A 5,534-nucleotide genomic window follows, 5' to 3' on the forward strand; every position below is an offset into this window, starting at 1 on the left:
CAAGGCACCGAACCCCCAACTGCTCCGGGTGTGTGTTCACGGTGTGTGTGTGTGTGTGCGCGCGTGTTTGTTCACTACTCACTGCTGTGTGTGTGCACTTGGATGGGTTAAACGCAGAGCACAAATTCCAAGTATGGGACACCATACTTGGCCACATGTCCTTTCCTTTGCATTCCTTACTTTGTACTACAGCATTTTAAAACAAAATTGTCTTTTAACATATTTCAGCATTTTTCTGTATAAGGTAAGGTAACTGAACTAGTTAACAGGTTTTTACTGTAGCATTTTTGCATTCTTTTTCTGTTAAAATTACATGCATTTTTATAGTGTCATAGGAAACAGTGCTGGCAGTTATGGTATATATTCACAAGTAACTATGAGAGCACTATGATGTGTGTGTGTGTGTGTGTTGATATATGTGGGTGAAATAATGAGGTTATGATTTCCTCTGACTAAACTGACTGAATTCATTACACATCACAGAGACCTACAGTGTGTTAACAGCACAACCGCCAATTTACTCATTAAACTTTCATGTACATGTAATCTAAATTTCTAATTCATGATGCTTGACTTGACCGAACAAATTAATTAGTCTGATAACAAGCCTTTTTAATTTTTGATATTTCGAATAATATGAATATGGCCTGAATGTGAAAAAGTTTGAAAACATAAAAATACCCATGAGACTTTAATATTCCTGACATTTAGCTGGCTTAATGTAATTTTTGCCACTGCCTTGTGATGGAAGAAAAAAGGTATAATGACTAATAATATGTGAACTTTTAACGACAAAGCTGCAAGCTAATCCAAATATATCCAACTGCCATGTCAATGTCACTTCAGTGGTGCTAACTATTTAAAGCAGGGTTATAGTTAGTATCTTGAACATTGGGAAGTCACAAGACACAGCATGTGACCTTAACAGTACATTTCTAGAAGTTGAGAAATAATTCATAGCAATAGAATACCACTTTTTGACAAGTGTGAAGGTTTGGAATGAATCACTAACCACTAAATCATTCAAATTTGGTAGCATTTTTGCATTGTTTTCTCCCTGGATTAATCACTTTGCTTTAAATACAAATGTAAGTATTCTACCTTTTTTGCATAACATGCATGCAAACATATTTTACTGGCATTCAAACATACAAACTATGTACATTTTTCCTAATGTGTAGATTCATTTTAATGCATGGACCCATTATTTTATAAAAGCCTCTATTTTTGTGCTGGTGCTGCAGTGTGTTATTTGAATTCAGCAGCTGTAAGTGGTCAACTTGATTTGGCTGTCCTTGAGGTAGGCAACTAATGCCCTAGATAAGCTAACGGCAGTACAAGCCGAGAAAGACCGTAATGGACCAACCAATATAAACAACAACAACAAAAAATCACCCCAAAAACACTCTGTACACGGTCACATCTCCTTAAAGGAATATTCTGTCATTTAATGACAAAGACATTAAGCTGTGCATAACCGAAACTATTCATCTAATGGCGACAGTAAACAGGGAATAAGTCCTTCAAAATCTTTCATAATCAAAAATAGAAGCACATAAATTGAAGGGCATGAGTAATGAAAAGCATTACTGTAGAAAAGGTGTGAACAAATGGCTTAAAGTGTTTCAATGTCTTTGGAAGGTCAAACCGTATGCTTTTCTTAATACTAAAATCCATACCTGGCCACATACTGGAAATAATGGACTTTTAAAGCGAAAGTGCATGCAATGAAGATCATATGGAGTCATGGAGGACTTTCAAAAGAAGCATGTGGGTGCATATATGTCGATATGTAGAGACGAGAAGCATGAGATCGGAAAAGAGACAGGAGAATATCTTTTACTTGTTTGCCATGACCTCCAAACAAAGTCTTGCGGCAGATGAAGTGGCAACAACACAGAAGTATGTCTTCTCTATATTCAACATTGTTTGTTCTCGATCACATGTCATTTCATTAATGAAAAGTTTTGTGTGTGTGTGTGTTCAGTTATTCCATTAACTCCTTCAGACTGAACATGACCAAAAAACTAAGTTCTGAATATTTTTTATTTTCGTTCAGAGGCATTGCATTTCAAACCATCATGTTGTTGCACATCACAAACACTTATTAGTCATCTTCTACAGATCAAACTGTTGCTCTTGTGATTAGATGTAATTAAAAAGCTACAGCTGACTTGCAAGAATACGAGACTTTGTACGAGACAGCATAACAGACCAGCTAAAACAAGGTGGTCCACTTTGACTGCATTTTTGGCATCACAAAGCATGTTTCCAGTCAGCTATCCACTGCTGCAGACACATAAGATGCACTAAAATGCTGCCTAAGTAGACAGCTCTCTAAGGTTTTGAGACGCAGCCAGAAAATCACAGAATTCAATTTCACAACATGCTTGGAGGGTCATTCCACAAATAGGGTGCCTTTGGTGTCCCTAGTGCTAATATATGTAAACAATGTCTTTAACAATGAAAATCCGACACCAACTTTTGTTATTACTAGTATATTTTATTTTCTCTATGAGAATGACTTCGTCTGTCTCCAGACCCGTTTCTCCAACCTATTCTTATATATATATATATATATGAAACTTAAAATCTGTCACTTTTATAAAAGCATTCAGCAACTGCAAAATATATCAGCATATATTAACAATTTGCCTCAAGATGTAATAAATGTAATTTAGTAACACTAAAAACATTCTTTGTTTTTAGTGTCACCTTTTCCAAACGGAGGCAAAAGGCACACATTTCGTGGAATGAATGACCCTGGAAAACAGACCCCAGTGAACTAAATCAAGTCAAGGTATCTGCGCGGCATGTCCACATTTTCGGTGTCTCAGTGGCATAACATGGATAACTGCGGTGAAATAGCAGATCTAGGATGTTATTCAACAGTCCAGACGTGTTTAAATGTTCGCAGGATCTGCAGTGGAGAGTCGCGCGCTGCGCTGCATTCACACGCGCTCCAAAACACGCAAACATCACATCAGTCCTCACACAAAAAATATCATTTTGATCGATATAAAAAATCGCTCCACAACTTTGAAACAAAAAAAGTATTTTCTCATTGACGTAATTCATCAGGAACTACATGTAAACATCCAACCGATAAATACAAAGAACGAAAGAAAAAATATTTAAAAGCAAAACAAAATCGTGTCCAGCACTTGCTCCTTTATAGGATATTGTACAAAATAAAGAAACTAATATACTCAAGAGCTGACTCACGTTAACCAAAGTTAACCAAAACCTGACGTTCCGCCTCTCCAAGAAGGTAAAACCGGCTTTAGATGAGTGTCAGCTGAACTCAGAAGAAGAACAAAACGCAAGCACATCCCAAATCAAAAGAGGGCGTAGAAAAGAGGTAAAGATGAAGACAAGAGAAAATGAGAAGAAAGTACTCACCGGTGAAAATGTCAGAGAGCAAAAATGTGGAAAGAGCAACGAGAGAGAGAGTGAGGAGGAGCTGTTAGCGGCGCAATGACTGAGGAAAGCAGCGGCTCAACAGTATAAACAGCGCTGGTGTGGAGCAAACCATTGCGACCGCGCAGGGGGAGACACACAATCTCTCTATACTTAAAGGTGCACTCGGTAATTTTGTAATTATACTCAGTAATTTGCTAATTTAAAAAGTTTGCACCCAAGTAAGGAACAGTATTTTTGATAAATAGCATTAAAATGAAATGTACTCGCGTGAGATGAATAGTTCAGTCTTCTAGAAAAAGCTGTTTTATTCTGTTTATTGCAACATAACAGAAATGACAGGCTACAACCTAGGCATTACAGAACATAAAACTGTGAGGCAATTTACTAGCAATTTCTGAGTGACAAGTGTTTCTACACCAACTTATTTTTAATGTAGTGTTGTTGTTACTATGTTTTATTTTTACACTGTGCTATAGAGTTTAAATCAAATAACTGTCTGTCATGCAATTGGCCAGGTTAATAATTCAACAGTCTGTCAAATATTCCTATAGCGCTTCAATCCAGTGCTCAAACCCAACAAACACATTATATTCTATATCTGTAATGTCAGAAAAGTCTGACATCTGAGCTTCGCTTCAGGGCCGTGATGTGTACATGTTGTACAGTGGTTGTCCATGTAACCTTAGTAGAATTTTAATTTATGGTTCAGAACCGTAGTAAACACATTTTGACAGCACTGTGACAACCTTCAGACAATACTGTCAAGCATTTCAGCCTGTTGTCACAACGTTCCAGCAACATCCTGTGTTTGCTGGGATTTTTAATAGTATGTGAAATAATACACAATGTCTACAACAGCATTGTGATACACTATTATTTCTGCAGAAAAGAAAATTGAGTAGTGTACACAGTATGCATACTGAATATTGCAGAAAACATGTAGTCCTTCAAATAAAGGTTCCAAAAGGGGGGTTTTGCATGCAGAAATGCCATAAAAGAACCACTTTTTTGTACTCTAAAGAACCGTTTAGTGAACAGTTCTTAAAAACACCATTTCTTTTAACATTTTAGTAATCTTGAGAGCATTATTTTTTTTACCACCATAAAGAAGATTTGTGCAATGAAAAGGTTCCATGGATGTTAAAGGTTCTTCATGGACCATCAATGCCATTATTTTTTTTTTATATTGTGAATGGCAGTTATTGCAAACATTAAGAGGGTCTATTGTATTATATGCAACTTTGTGGGTAATTCCATTTCGTTGCTGTCAGATTACAAAATTTCTGATTTCTAGAAGGATAAAAACAGTTGGACTATTTGTGTGCACATTGAATATCTTAAAGGGATATCAAGCAAAAATGACAATTTTGTCACCCTCATGTCGTTCCAAACCCGTAAGACCTCCGTTCATCTTCGGAACACAAATTAAGATAGTTTTGATGGAATCTGAGAGCTTTCTGACCCTTCCATAGACAGCAAAGATCCTTACACGATCAAGGCCCAGAAACACAGCAAGGACACAGCAATAATCCATGTGACATCAGGGGTTCAACTGTAATTTTACAAAGCTACGAGAATACTTTTTGTGCGCAAAAGAAAAAAAAATAACGACTTTATTCATCAATTCGTCTCCTCCGTGTCACCCTAGCGCCATTTTGGAGAGTATCCACTGAACGTAAATTGCGTACATGAGGGTGAGTAAATAATGACAGAATTTTTGGGTGAACTAAGAGATTACAAACTGTATTCATATAGTTTCTTAGGAAAAAAAATGTATATCAAAAGTTCACATCACACCACACACAGTGTCTCTGCGCACACACACGCACACGCGCACACACACACACACACACACACACACAGCACTACACACTCAAGCAGCCATGCCTCTCTCAAAGATATGAGACAATGCCAGACAGCGACACTTAGGGCAAGGATTACCGAGATGTTTTTCTCGGGTATTTACCGTATCTCCGCGGGGCTTATGCGCCCATTTCACATCTATTTTTTTGTTTACGTTGTGATGGAGACATCATACTGTGTGCAAGCAACAGCTTAGCCTTGAGCCCAGAGCTACAAGATAAAATTAAATTGAAAGCCCGAGATTTTAA

The 5,534-nt window shown here is 37.2% G+C and overlaps 1 protein-coding gene across 5 annotated transcripts in view; it reads right to left on the reverse strand.

Moving 5' to 3' along the window:
- LOC107729779 (RNA-binding protein Raly-like) overlaps positions 1-3,531 on the reverse strand; it is an 84,275-nt gene extending 80,744 nt beyond the window's left edge. For all 5 annotated transcript variants that reach the window (XM_016540470.1, XM_016540468.1, XM_016540474.1 and 2 more), the window contains exon 1: positions 3,403-3,531. The gene's annotated coding sequence lies outside the window, so the exon portion shown is untranslated. The remainder of the gene's footprint in view (positions 1-3,402) is intronic.
- Positions 3,532-5,534: the final 2,003 nt, after the last annotated feature.

This window comes from Sinocyclocheilus rhinocerous, unplaced genomic scaffold (genome assembly GCF_001515625.1).
Source record: "Sinocyclocheilus rhinocerous isolate Xijiao unplaced genomic scaffold, SAMN03320098_v1.1 scaffold218, whole genome shotgun sequence".
Lineage (NCBI taxonomy): Eukaryota > Metazoa > Chordata > Actinopteri > Cypriniformes > Cyprinidae > Sinocyclocheilus > Sinocyclocheilus rhinocerous.